We start from the raw sequence: 14,727 nt of genomic DNA, 5'->3' as shown, positions 1-14,727 counted from the left end.
TTTTAAAAACCAATAGATTATTAGAACAAAATGAAAAAATGTACAACATTTCTGAGATGGGATCCATTCAGTGCCCTCCATGTGCTAAATAACTGCGGCCTCTCTGTGCTCCATGAAGGTTTGCAACTCTTCCAGGAGAATAAGTGAAAGCGCTCATACCCAGCCTTACTTACAAATCCCTGTGATCGGGGACAAACTTTAAAGGTCAAAATTCAGACTTTGAAAGGCCACAGCTGCTGCACCCTTGGGACTCATGTTGATGAAGCTGGGAGGGATGATGCATCTTTTTACAGACTGGCAGAGGAGAGGCCCGCATTATGAAGAAAAAAAGCACAAATACAAGCAACACATCAACCTTTTCATTAGTGAGATTATGGAAATACAGCACTTGCTCTAATTAGAGTGTGTTTCTTTAATGAATGTAGATTGTAAGACAATCACTTAGACTCCTAAAGAGGCTTAAATATCTCTAGAGTACACATCATTCTTGAAGTGCAGCAGAAAAGCATCGCAGAGCGGAAAGATTTCAAAATGAGATTGATGGCTTCAGAGGGCTTATTTCGCTTCATCACGTCTGGCCTGTCCTGCACGTCTTACTTAAATCAACGTTGTGTTCTTGCCATAAATCAATACAGCACATCATAGAGTCAACTAATGCACACACTACTGTAGATTTACAACTGGTACAGTGAGGCACTTGAGATTTCATATTGTTTTCCAATTACTGAGATGTCACATGATGCGCAGCCACAATCCATTATTTAGCAAAGGTTAGGCTCAAGTTTGCTGGATTACTCTCAGTAGCTTAGCATTTCTTCTAAATGTCACACCTTTCAAAAAGACAAGAAGTAGCACTTAATGGTTCCTAAGCAGTTATCGTTCACTGTCAAACAAGAAAAAAAATGCAATTGCGTCCCACATGTTTGGAAGGTGATTCTGTGCTTGTTTAAGTCCTTCCTCATCATCATTCACATTACATGCAGACTCTGAACTTGCAGCCATTTCTTACAGTCTCTAACATAACAGAGGAAGGTGGCTGGTCCTGCCCTCAGAGCAGATACTGCTTTAGTCCCGTATAAATACACTCACAGATGTCTTGCTTCAAGTCATGTCTGCCTCACTCTCTCTCACACTCACACTTCTGCTGGAACCAGACAATTACTAGCAGTATTAATAAGAGAAGAGGAATCAGGGCATCCGCTATGAGGGAAAAGGACGGGAGTTAAACAGGGGCAGCTAAAAGGTGAATAAGAGGAGGGAAAGAGTGTCAGAGAGAGGAAGAGCAACGGGAGGAGAGTGGAATAGAGGGAGGGAGGGTTTATGGTGCTAAATAAGCTGCCCTCTCTTCTCTCGCATCTCAGTCTGTGAGCAGTGGAGCACAGAGCGAGCTCTGGTAGCGCATTCCCGACATGTACACCTGTAAGCCCTATTCATTCACTCAGGGATGCAGCGTTCATGTATGAATGGCAGCGACGGCGTTATCTGCAGCAAAGAGTGTTTGAAATCTGTCTTGACGATCATTTGAGCTGGGAGGCAGAGGCAGCGGAGGAGAAGGCGACATGCAGAGAAGTGGATGCTGAGCTGCTCCAGTCTGCAATTAAGGTCTGAACCTCTTTTTTTCCCCTCTCCTTTGAGCTGTCAGTCTTTTCAAACAGGCAGGAGCGACAGACAGGACATGCTTTCTGACCGTTTACTGAGGGCTTTTCATGCTTTGTGTCCAGCGTCAGAGTGCTTATTGAACTACAGACTTAAGCTACAATAGAGATGAGTTTGCCAAATCCTCTGGGGGTCTATCTGGCTCAACTACAAACAACTTTCATGGTGAGAAAAGTCATTAACGGAATTGAGAATCATAGGTCCTTGGGATCAGAGTGCAGATATGTTAAGGGTTTGTTGTTTCATAGTTCTTTTATTGAAGACGAAATCTGTCATCTCATCTCTGCTCGGCACTACTGAAATGTAAGTCTTCTAATTGGACTTTGGATGATCTTCAAGAGGTCTTTCTGGCATTTTGCTGCCAGCTTGTCTGGAACAAACTATTCCTTCTCAAAATACTGACACTAATGAAGATGCACTTTAATGTATGAGCATTACATGCTGCCTCTTGTACAAAACCGTAAAATAATGTAGATAGAATTCAACAGAGCTTTATTACCTCATCAGCACCAAATGTGACTTAACCATTTAAAACAACAGCACAGCAAAACAATGACCAGCAACAAGGAAAACAACACATATGAAAAGTGATCAGCAGTGCAGCAATGTTCATACAAAACAAATTAATTAGCTATAGGAGATCTCCCAACATAGAGATAGCTAAGCAATGTTGCTTCAGCCACACACAAACTATGAAGCAGTGCATTAATGATGTAAAGCTTTGTAACATATATCAAGAATGAGTTGTTACACTTTTTACAGGTTTGCACCATCAAGGTGAAGCGAATTTTACTGTTTGTGTCTTTATTGTGCAAAGTTAAATCCAGAGTAAAGCCATGTAATTTTAAAGTTTCTGCACAGAGAACAAAAAAAGGCCAAGCTTAGATTTTATTGCTTCTTGAAAAGCTTCTTGAGGCTTGTTTTTGTGTCACACAGCGACACAAGAAGCCATGAAAGTGGAGCGTTAAAAGAATGTTCCTGCAGAGTCAATAGAAGGTTCTTTCCTCATTAAAATGTGTTAATTGCAAATCTGGTACGCTGTGTAGATGTTTTTCACACTGCACGAAGTGAGAGGATCTTTGTTGTGCAGATTACTAATGTCAAAGGAAAAACAAAGCCTCAGTGTAGAACAAACAACCTGCAGTCACCTCAGCGATAGCAACATTATTGCAGCAAACTCTGAGATTTGCACCACTGTTACTGGCCTGTTCATTAACAAGTGTTTCTGGATGAAATAGTTCTAGATGTAGAATTAATATCTGCTTGGGAATTCATCAGAGAGCTGTTTCACTGAAACGTTTGAAATCCTTCCCAACAATTTTGTTTTACATCAAATTGTGTGGAATCTAAATCGAATGACTCTCAAGAGGCTTAACACCAGTTCAGGATATTCAAGAGAAACTCCCCACAGCTTGAACCACTGTTGCAGGCTTGACAGTTTGTTGTTTTTTTTTCCAATCTGCAAACTGGGCTGTCCTCTTGATGTACATTACAGAAAAGCTCCTTTGAGTCAGATTGTTCAAGGTTGTTTTTGCCCACTTGAAAGCTGGTTCAGATCAGAGGCAAATTCTCATTGGAAGCAGAGGGAATGCTGTATGAGCAGATCAATACACAGAGCAGGTCCTCGCCAAACCAGCACTATCGTCCTGTGAAGCAGGATGCTGACTCCTCTGAAGTTCCCACTGAACTGTACTCTTTCATGAACTATAGAGGATCTGTAGATGGCAGCAACAGTAGGATTAATGCTAACTGTGGGGGCGTTCTCTGTGTAATCACTGACGGACAGATTTAATTTTTATTTGTAGGTCCATAGAGGACTGCACAGTCCTGGCTGTGACAGGTCTGTTCTTTACTGTTCATCTGATCTGCTTCATACTGAGCAGGTGTATTGCTGAGGGCCCAAGAGGTGCAGGGAAGCAGCTAAAAATTGTTTTATGGTACACTTTCACAGCAATATCCTCAGTCATCGGATGTCATAAAAAGTATTACTGGCTGAGTTAGAATGGGATTCCATTTCTTGGCAATAGGCAGAACTAATTTGGCTATCGTAATACTGGGGTCAGGTGACCCTATAGAAGAGACAACTGGCTGTAGTTAATGCCAAGGTAAGGCTTCATTTGAGGTCAGTGGAAACACATGCTGACAAGGAAACAGCCTTCACTTAACCAGAGTCTTGTTATGATGCCAAAGTCAGAGACTCAGATGCAGGGTAACAGACACACAACAGACTGGCATTTGGAGTAAACACTTATTTGTTATAGAATACACAAACTACAACAGGATGTGACATACGAGAGGTCACCAAAACAGGATTGTATAATACTGAGCGCTAGAACAGAACAGAGCCCCCCTGAAGGACCGGAGGGTAATTCTAACCAGACTCAACATACGAGAAAAACAGATTAACAAAACTGACCCAAACTTGGTGCTGCCAAGCCAGAAAAGCGACACAACTACCACTAATTTGGTGCAGAGCAAAACGACCATGAATACTGGAAACACAGAAACTAGCTAGGCACTCTAGGAACAGGAATACACAATACTGAACTGGCTCATTGAGCGGGCGGAGAACTTAACTGTCTGAGGCTTAGAACTGGTGAAGGGAGGACAGAACAGGTGAGGTGCCATGTGGTCTGGTGTTGATCGGAGTCGGGATAGGTGCTGCAGAGGTTGGCGTCTTGGCTGGTGCCGTGGTGGTTGACTTGAGTCCGTGGTGATCCAGGGAGATCCAGGCAGGAATCCAAACTGGAACAGAGAATGACTAGTGCGCACGAGCAGTAACAAAAGGAGCTAGACTGAACCAGGGCCAATACTAACTGGAGTAGTTCACGATCTGGCGATGAGTAGTGGAAGCGTCTGGCTTGTATGGGACGAGTAGGTTAATGTGGTGATCCCTCCTACCTGCTCGCCAGCTCACTCCACTGATTATGATGGGCAACACCTGTCCACATGCCACATGCCATACTCACCTAGAAGAGACGGGGGAAGGGAAAGAGAATCTGCTGCTACCTGGCAGCTGAGGTGGAGGGCGTTACAAATCTATTCCGGAGCAATCAATGCCAGGCCCGCTTCCTGACGACAAACACACAACTGTATAGACATCAGCAGCAGCCAAAAAAAACAGAATTTATGTGAACACCAATGCACTTTTTCTTAGCTGTTGATCATCATAGGACTTTCATATGAATTGCTCTCATATTATACTGGAATTTGCGCAAACAAATGTGTCCAACCTGACTGTGACTCAGCTTCATCAAATGCCAAGCAGAGACAGACACAGTACATCCCACACAGATTCTTGGTGAGCTAATAAGGTTCACACCTAAATTGAGACAGACTTTGGACCTCTGCCTGAAATGTGTGCAAAAACTGATGAATGTGTTCTACGTGAGGCGTAAGTAAGGAGTGAGTTTTTACACGCGTTGACGCAGGAGTTTGTAATAACACTTCTTTGCCTTGCAAGCAACACAGCATGTTTGGACAGGAAAAGTTCTGAGACAAACATACTAGCTGCCAGACACTAAAGCTGTGGGATCTTAAAGTAAGTTCAGCCAGTTTATCAACTAAACAGTATGCTACATACAATATATTAGTCTAATTTACACAAGTGATGTTGTAATGTTTGTTTAAATTTCCTACAGGATGAGATGAATCAGTTGGTTGTGTCTGTAATGTTTCATCCATATGTCACTCATATAGTTTACATTTCCCTAAGATGTAGTGTTATGAACACAATATCTGGCACATTTTCTATTGAGAAAAGTTGATGGCTAATTAAAATTATGGCTTGTATGGTCCCACATGTCCGACTGATGATGTCAATTAGGACTGTTAAAACTGCAACACATTTCACACCTGATCAGACTCTGCTGTCTGCTCTGAAATATATATAAATAAAACATTCTTACTTGCTATATCTGTTTTCCTCCATCCTTATAAAACCTAGGTACAGTGGTATAAAACTGGTACATTTACAGGTTTCCATCACTTGAGCCATCTTTACTGTAAACTTCACACTCATAAGGATTTACTCATCTTTGAAGGACATTGTTTTGCACTGTAGGCACAGAAGAAAAATGCACAAGTCGTAACACACACACACTACTGCTCAAAAGTTTGGGGTCACCCAGACAATTTCATTTTTTCCATGAAACTCACACTTTTATCCATGTGCTAACATAATTGCACAAGGGTTTTCTAATCATCAATTAGCCTTTCAACACCATTAGCTAACACAATGTAGCATTAGAACACAGGAGTGATGGTTGCTGGAAATGTTCCTCTGTACCCCTATGGAGATATTCCATTAAAAATCAGCCATTTCAAGCTAGAATAGTCATTAACAATGTCTAGACTGTATTTCTGACTCATTTAAAGTTATCTTAATTGAAAAAAAACTGCTTCTCTTTCAAAAATAAGGACATTTCTAAGTGACCCCAAACCTTTGATCGGTAGTATATATGACATCCATGCTGCTGTGAATATCACAAAAAGGAGCAATTAGTAATTTAGCAATTGAACGGAGTGGATCGATGCAGGGTTGAGTTTTACAAATGCCTTCCACGCAATTGGAAGATTGATTATCTTAAAATCTATCACATAGATTGACATTAGGTTTGTACCAACTCTCACGGAGGGTGAAGCTGCCTGACTTTTCCTCTTGTGCCGCTATGATGGTGACATTTGTTGTTAAGACTGAAATGTCTCAACAACTATTGAAGGGATTGCTGTGACATTTGGCACAGACATTCCTGTCCCACTTAAGGCCAATTCATGGTTTCTGCGTTCCCATGCACAGACCGATATAGACTCTGGCAGCAGACAGCAGACATGTACATGGTTCTATGGTCAAACAAGGACACATGTTGCTGCAACTTTACACTTTGTACTGATAAATCCAGCTGGGCACAGACTGGACTGTAGCACCATGTCAATAGGATTATTCTTGAGCCGTGTCAACGACATGATACTTCACAGGATTTATGGAGAATTTAAAACCCTTCGCTGTGTTTGGACACCGTTGATGGAAAGCGTGTATGAGTCAAAGAACTTCAAAGCAAGTCCGGCTGCGACTTCTTCAATTATAGATCTTTAAATGATGAATTATAAAGGTGCAGTTGCATTTTCAGTGTGTACAGTCCATGCAGTCACAATGTTGAGCTTCACATGGGTATTTCTTATAGATTACAGTCTGACATGAATGACATATGTCTAGTGCTGACGTTATGTTCACCATAACAAAAGACAAAACTTCTTTCAGTGGTTGTACAAGTCAGTCTCAGAGTATTAGAAACAATTCTGCAGCATTCCAATGTCAGATAAGTATTCAAACAGGACTTCCTAGATTAGGTTTCATATCTCACCAGTATGCAAAAACAAAAGCAACAAAGTGATGATTGACTTTAAAGACGATAAACCCCCTCCTCTTTCAGCATCAGTGGGATGGAGCTGGAGATAGGGGACAGCAGAGAGAAAAAGCAGCAGTTTGTGTTTCTTCCTCTAATTGAGCCATTCTGATTAAGATTGAACTACTTAAAGCTTACTTCTAAGTTTCTGCCCCCTGGGACAAACATATCTCAGCAACTGAGAAACTAGTAAACAAGTTAATGTATGCGTGTTGTGTGTGTATTTTTGTAATCAGGATGAGTGGCATGCAGTAGAAAGAGGTTGTATATAATGGGAGCTGCTGCGGCTGTGTGTTATAATTGAGTCAAGGCCATGCATATACTTTCTTCCTGATTGTATTTGCTGATTGTATATGTGATTGTTTTGAAAGTATTTTTACTAGTATCTGAAGATAAGATTGCCTCTGTGGGGGTGTGCAGTACTTTCAATCAGTGAAATGTGACCAAATGCTAATTTATTCAAATTCAATGTTGTACACATGAATATATACATTTTACAATAATAATACAATAATTTGACTTTTCTGATTGCTTCAGAATTCTGTATCTAAATCTGTTTTCTTATGTTGATCACATCAGTCCTATATCAAATCCAGTCCATCACACCTGATCCATGAGCGACCATTAATCATACAAAATCCCTTTTGTTGATTTGTTTGTTGCACAAACACAACTGTATTGATCTCCTATTTGTGATCATTGTTATTTTTATTTAGATGTAGATAAAAGAACAGTTTGATGTCATTTCAAGGCAAAATGAAAAGCTGCTTCATTATCTGTGACTGTTTACACAGACTTGTTGTTTCTTACTTTGATCATGAGAATAATTGGATTAAGTTAATTACATGCCCAGTAGAATATTACACTACGTGTACACACTGACTTTTGATGGAACTGATTGTCATTTGCCTTGGGCTGCTGACTTGAATTCTATCGCAATAAGGCAGCAGCTACAACATGGTCATGTAAGCATCTTACATAATTATTGCTATATTATGGTCATATATAGAAAATTGATACGGTGATGAGCCATGAATTTTGATGAATGTTGATTGCTTCAAGGGAAACGAGCGCATAACTATTTACTCTGTCAACAAATTCAGTATGCAAAATAGCAAAAATTTATATAATAAGTGAAGGAACAGTTAAGATTAAATTCTTCACAAACTCTAAGTAATTAGATTAACATATGCCCATGATAGGGAAGGTGCAGAATAGGTGTCCACAGTGATGTTTGTGGGCATATTGGAGTATTTTCTCTGTCAGGACAGTTGCTGCTAACAAAAATGAATGATAGGAGCTTGAAATAAAGCTTCTACTTTTAATCTTAAAATAAATGTTGTTTTTAGTATAGTGAGAAAGGGCTCCTCAGTGCAATTCAATGTAGCACAGATTTCACTGCTAGCTGTGGAGCAGAAATATAGTGAAAATGCACATTTCATTCCAATTACTGTATTATACAAGACTGCATATTATAGAATATATTATAGAAATACTTACATGCACTATTTTTCTCTTAGTTAATTTCAAGTGTGAGGTGTGACATGTACGGCTAATGTTTGTGATAATGTACAGTCCATACACACATTATTGAAAGAATGCAAAACTAATTCACAAAGCTCATCTCTTATCAGCTACTTCAGCTTCATATTATTGGTACTGATTAATTTGAATATCAGTAAAAATGTATACTATGTTTTTTTATGTTGTTGTTTGGCATTTTCACATTAACAATATAGAGTTAAAACACCTCACATTTGTAATACTTGCCTTGATTAAAGCCAAGAGAATACAGACATTCAGCCAAATGGATTTGGAGTATTTAGTTTTTACTTTTTAGCATCTTCTGGCTTGTTCTATAATCACCCTTTGGTTGACACACAGTCGGATAGTTGGCAGTACATTCCTGGAAGTGGAGGCCGGCAGTAAGCACATTTAGGTACAACACACAGCAGTGTATTTATTTTTTGAAAAGTGGACCAAAATCCAACTCCAAGAGCTGCCAAGGCTTCTAATCTCTATTAATTAATGTTTTTGTTTTTTGTTTTTTGTTTTTTTTTTTTACAAGAAAACACACAGCATTCTCTTTCCTAGTCTGCTTATTTAACACAATAGTGTTTGAAGTGAGACTTACTTTTGTGGAGCAGCAAACTCTGTGGCTACAACCAGCAGTAACAGGAAAATGCAATATGCTAAACTCCGGGAAACTACTGTTTAACACTTCTGAACTGCTGTTCAGAATTTCACTCTAATACCTCAGTGGTGCTAGTTTTATGTTACATTCAGACTATGAGCTACAAAACTGTCAATCAGAGCCAGCTAAACTGCTGCAAAGTCACCACTGAAGTGTTGGTAAAGACCTAACTGAAAAAGGACGGACTTAAAAAGCTCTGGCAAATGGTTAATGGTGGGAATAAGTTCCTCTTCCATTTTTCTAGACAGAAAAGCCCATGAGATTGTGAGGAGAGACAAGGAAGTGGAAATAGTGTAACAAAAACATATCAGTGGTTGAGATATAAGTGTGACTTTTACTGTTACCGAGTCAAACCTGTCACACGACAGGAAGTGTCAGTGTAGGTTCATGTCACCAGCTTCCATTAAAAATGGCTAGCCAGCCATCTTTTCACTGCTGGTCTGAACTCTAACCCTAACATTAGTATTGTAATAGCACTGGAGGGGTCCAACATTCCTATACAGCTGCAACAGTAAATACACTTTACAGGACACACAGTTGTTAAAGGATTATGTTTTGATCAAAATAACAAGTAAACATTGTTAATTAATATATTTGACAAGTTATAAATATATTGACTGTGAATTTTTAAGGAAAAACTCATAAGTGTCAATACAATATCCATCTGATAGTGACCAAAGCATTGTTCATCTTTTAATGGTCATGTTTAGGCACTAACAGGTCTTTGTGATTGAAAAATGCTTGTTCAATACATCTATCATGACTGGAGACAATGTTTAGTGCTTTTACTTGCATGAAATTAACACCACAATCTTTTCATAGTCTTACTCAAAGTGTTTTTGTTTCTGAAACCTAACCACAAATAGAAGTCTGATGCAGCAGTCTTGCACTTTTTACAACCTCCATCGACCCCAACCTCCTCCTTCATTCGTTTGGAACAAATTGTTGCCAGTGAACGTTATCCAACCAGCAATTAAACTGCCAGCACTATTTAATTGGAAAACAATTTACGTGCACGCAATTTTTCAAGGAGACAGTTCTAAATGATCAAACCAGACCAACTAATGCTGCAAGTGCTTCCTTCGTAAAAGGAACAATGTGTTGTTTCTCCTCTCAAAGGTTATTCCATAGTTCAAAAGAGTCCAATTACAGAGTAAGACAAAAGTAACATTGGCTTTTGTAGGAGCGGTAAAAACTAATAAGTGAAGTGGGGGTGGTATGTGTCTATCTGAGGATCACGTCCACTAACAGAGGGTTCTGTGCAGTATCTAAGCTGATCCTACATCTATCTATCTATCTATCTATCTATCTATCTATCTATCTATCTATCTATCTATCTATCTATCTATCTATCTATCTATCTATCTATCTATCTATCTATCTATCTATACATATATACATATTTACATATATACATATACATCTATAAGGTTCCAGAGCTGTTGTTTTTCTGACCAAACCAATAAAAAATATCTTTATTACAAATGCAAGCTGTGCTGAAAGTGGGAACATTTTCCCTGTCTGAGCTGTGAAGCGAACTGCCGGCACAACTATCTGGTACTTATTAACACTTTCACTGAACTGTTAGACTTCACACCATCTGTGCTTGTAGACATCTTCACAGTAGAAAACTGTACTTACATACACCCACATGTTGAATAATTGAAGTATCACTTGCTATGTTGTTTTTAAATAACTCACACATTCTAAAGACATTCTTCAAAAAGTTTTAAGTGTGACTGTGTTAATACATTCTCTTTTAAATCAAAGTGTTGATTTGAAAAGTAAATATAAATGTTGCTGCTTTCTTTCTTGGACAATAAGGAAAAACTCTATATGAAGCAAACAGTAAGGAAGAAACTAAATATGAGACCATGGGATAATCAGCAACCCAAGAAAAGTGAGGCTATTTTGAAAAAAAGTCTTACACATGACACGTACATGATTAGAAAAGATCTGTCTGAATGGCTACATATTTTAGCTTGTTACTAGCAAGATCTTCAGGCGGAACTTATCACCTTTACTAAGCCTGTCAGGGAAATGTCTAAGATGTGAATGTTGTACTCATACTATAACCCAGGATTTTCGAGGTGATTGTTACAATAGCTCCTTCCAGAAAGCGTGGATAAAATGACAAGGCCAGAAAACATGGTCAGCCATGGTTCCTCCACATCCCCTCCAGCAGCAGGGCTCACTGCCAGTTTGTTTAAATTTATGTTTCGGAGTGATAAAAAGTGAATCAAATTTTTTCAATAGAAATCTGTCCAGGCGTTAGTGGAGTGTTTTCAATTCATGCTGCCACGTCATCAGTTATTTCAGTGTCCAGCTCTTTTTCCCATCATTGCAACATATTTGACTGTCACTGCTGAGGTCACGATGGCTGCTGATAACAAATTAAAATAGATTCACCTCCTGACAAATGAGGCCGTGCTGGGAAAACAAGATAATCATCTGCAGGATGTGTGGGGGGAGATGAGAGTGAAGGGGGCTAATAAGTCTAGTCTTTAAGTTACATTCATCATCAAAGTCAGACTGAAATCAGCATAATGCAGCTGCACCGGATCAGCTAAAGGTGTGCCGGATTTCTAAACATGTCTGATTTAAACCTTTCATTGGTGCTGCATTGCCTTATGATCAACTTTTCTCTAATGTCATGCTCAGTGTTTCCCTGTCTTCATTGTTCCCTGTCATGCAGTCTGACAGAGTGGCTTAAAAGCACGGGGAAGTTTGGGACAAGTTCATTCAGTTATTATTTAGACATAGAGTAATGTTTTAGCCCTGTTAGTGATATGATTCAGTCTGTCAGCTGGACCAATACTTGGTAACGGTGAGCGAACTACAGGAGGGTAAGAGGGAGGTCTTCTGGAAAAGACATGAGCTTTCCTAAAAACAGGATTCATGAAATTCTGGGGAGTCCCTAAAATATTGAGAATATGAATTTTTTTATTTTTTTTTTTTAACCACGAATTCTATTTTATTTTATTTTGTTGTATCTTCCTCTTTGTGGATCATGTGTAAAATGAGGCTGTTATTGATGTATGATTCATGCATGAGGGTGATTCATCACTAATTCACTTTAATGAAGATACTAGCATGCATGCTGTTTTTTTTTTACCATTATCATTGAAGTGTAGCAGGGTTTTCATATACTTGGTTCACTTTAACTCAGAAAATAGAAAAAAAAAACTTCCTTGATGTCAATTGCCCAAAAGAAGAGTGAACCTAATTGTCTGTTGTGTTGAAAGCAGGTAGTAAAGGCTACTTTTCATTGTTTTTCTTCTTGTTCTCCTTCCTCTTCCTCTTCTAAATATAAAATAATGGAACAGAAATCATCCATCCATCCATTGTCAACACATCGCTTAATCCTCATTAGGGTCGCGGGAGCTGGAGTCTATCCCAGCTGACTTAGGGTGAAGGTAGGGGACACCCTGGACAGGTCAAAAGTATAGCAAAGTGAGCTCCCCCAAAAGTCATGCTGTAGTCCTCACACTGCATTGTAAAGTGAAAAATTAAAAAGGGTAAATTGGGAAATTACCCGCCATACATGAGCATGTCAGCATGCTCATGTTACCGTTTATGCAGGGACTGTAGATAAAAGCTGGATGTAACCCCTGGGTGTAATCCTAGTGCCTTAAACCTGCCTTGTTTGTAACAGCCAGCAGGGGGCGACTCCTCCAGATGCAAAGAGAAGTCTGGTTGTACTATGAGAAAATGCTCCCACTTTTCACTTGATTTGTTACCTCAGTAAATATTTTCTGAGTGAAGTGATGGTTTAAGTCGCCAGTTTCTAAACTTTCTAAACATAGCATGATGTATATTTTCTAAATTGTGGTCCCATTTAGAGCAAAAACAACAACTTTCTCATTAGTGTCAGCTATCTTTTCTTATGTCTCTTCACTGATGATACATTTCTCTTTCTAATGTACACTACCATTCAAAAGTTTGGGGTCACCCACACAATTTCATGTTTTCCATGAAAACTCACACTTTCATTCATGTGCTAACATAATTGCACAAGGGTTTTCTAATCATCAATTAGCCTTTCAACACCATTAGCTAACACAATGTAGCATTAGAACACAGGAGTGATGGTTGCTGGAAATGTTCCTCTGTACCCCTATGTAGATATTCCATTAAAAATCAGTCATTTCCAGCTAGAATCGTCATTTACCACATTAACAATGTCTAAACTGTATTTCTGATTAATGATATCATCATTGACAAAGCTGCTTTTCTTTCAAAAATAAGGAAATTTCTAAGTGACCCCAGACTTCTGAACGGTATATAGTAATGATTTTTTATGATTACTGTATGATTAAGAGGGTGGAGTCTGTGGGAAAAGACAGTATATTTATTTAATTATCATGCACCAGACTTACCCTCCTTCTTACACCAACTGCCCCAACCCCATTTTGTATTTAGGCTTGAAGTTATGCGTAATTAAGGACGTGGCCACTTACAAGTGACAGGTTGGCATCATCAAAGACACTCCACAACTCTGAGGCAATTGAAGGCAACTATCAGCAACATCTAAAGCACACAGCTGACCAATCACAAAGTAGAACAAATATGGATTGTTGGTTTGGTTAAGTTTGGTTAAGGAATGACAGATACTGTTGGCAAGTATAGATCTAAACAGAGCTAACAAAGTAGGCTACTGAAGCCTCTGACCAAGACCTCCAAAAATGAGTGAACCTAGACGGAACATCGCCCCTGAAGTCTCCTCAAATGTCTTTTTAGGCTGAAGCCATTTTCCATTAACCTACAGTGTTTTATTGCAGTCTCTTTACACCAAAATGTGTAGTTACGAAACACAAAAAAAAGTGAGAGAAATGACACTTGCAGAGGAAGAGCTGTCGCAGTAAAAAGGCACTTAATTATCACCTAGATCATTTTCAAGAGACTCACAACACTGAAATTTACAGGAGTTATGTTTCGCAGTGCTTTCATCACATAAATATTAATATTGCCAAGGCCATCTAAAGAAACCATTAATTGAATGTGAGACTAATGATTTGCATTTTAATAGCACACCTACACTTCTTTCTGTATGTGACACAGCTGAAATTTCATCACAATCTCATTAATCAGCCATCTGTCAGGTGCTGAATGTCGTTTCTCACCTCAAGGAGAATTATCAGGGGACAATGGTACATTTTTTGGTAGTGGGTGTGCAAAATAATACAAATAATGCTATTTTGGCCAAATTAATTTTTGTCAGTTTCTCTTTGCTGAATCAAGTCTCCCAGTATGTTGAGCATGATGAATTCTAAAACACTGTGTTGTGAGGTGAGGAGCAGGCAGCTTAATGACAAATTGTTTAGAAATTATTCCTGCTGGATCAATAACTTGTGTCAGGCTTCTGCTGGAAACATCCCCCAAGAGCTGTTCGGCTGAGTGCAGTTATTCTTCTACAATGAGTCTGTTTACATGCAGGCTTTATTCGACACATCCTGCAGCTCATAATGCAGC

The 14,727-nt window shown here is 39.1% G+C and overlaps 1 protein-coding gene across 2 annotated transcripts in view; it reads left to right on the top strand.

Annotated features, from left to right (window-relative positions):
• Positions 1-1,328: 1,328 nt before the first annotated feature.
• Positions 1,329-14,727, top strand: part of b3gat1b (beta-1,3-glucuronyltransferase 1 (glucuronosyltransferase P) b) — a 33,840-nt gene continuing 20,441 nt past the window's right edge. For both annotated transcript variants that reach the window (XM_035953586.2, XM_023281856.3), the window contains exon 1: positions 1,329-1,602. The gene's annotated coding sequence lies outside the window, so the exon portion shown is untranslated. The remainder of the gene's footprint in view (positions 1,603-14,727) is intronic.

Source organism: Amphiprion ocellaris, chromosome 14 (assembly GCF_022539595.1).
Source record: "Amphiprion ocellaris isolate individual 3 ecotype Okinawa chromosome 14, ASM2253959v1, whole genome shotgun sequence".
NCBI classification, from domain to species: Eukaryota; Metazoa; Chordata; class Actinopteri; family Pomacentridae; genus Amphiprion; species Amphiprion ocellaris.
This window is presented reverse-complemented; position numbering and strand designations above follow the sequence as displayed.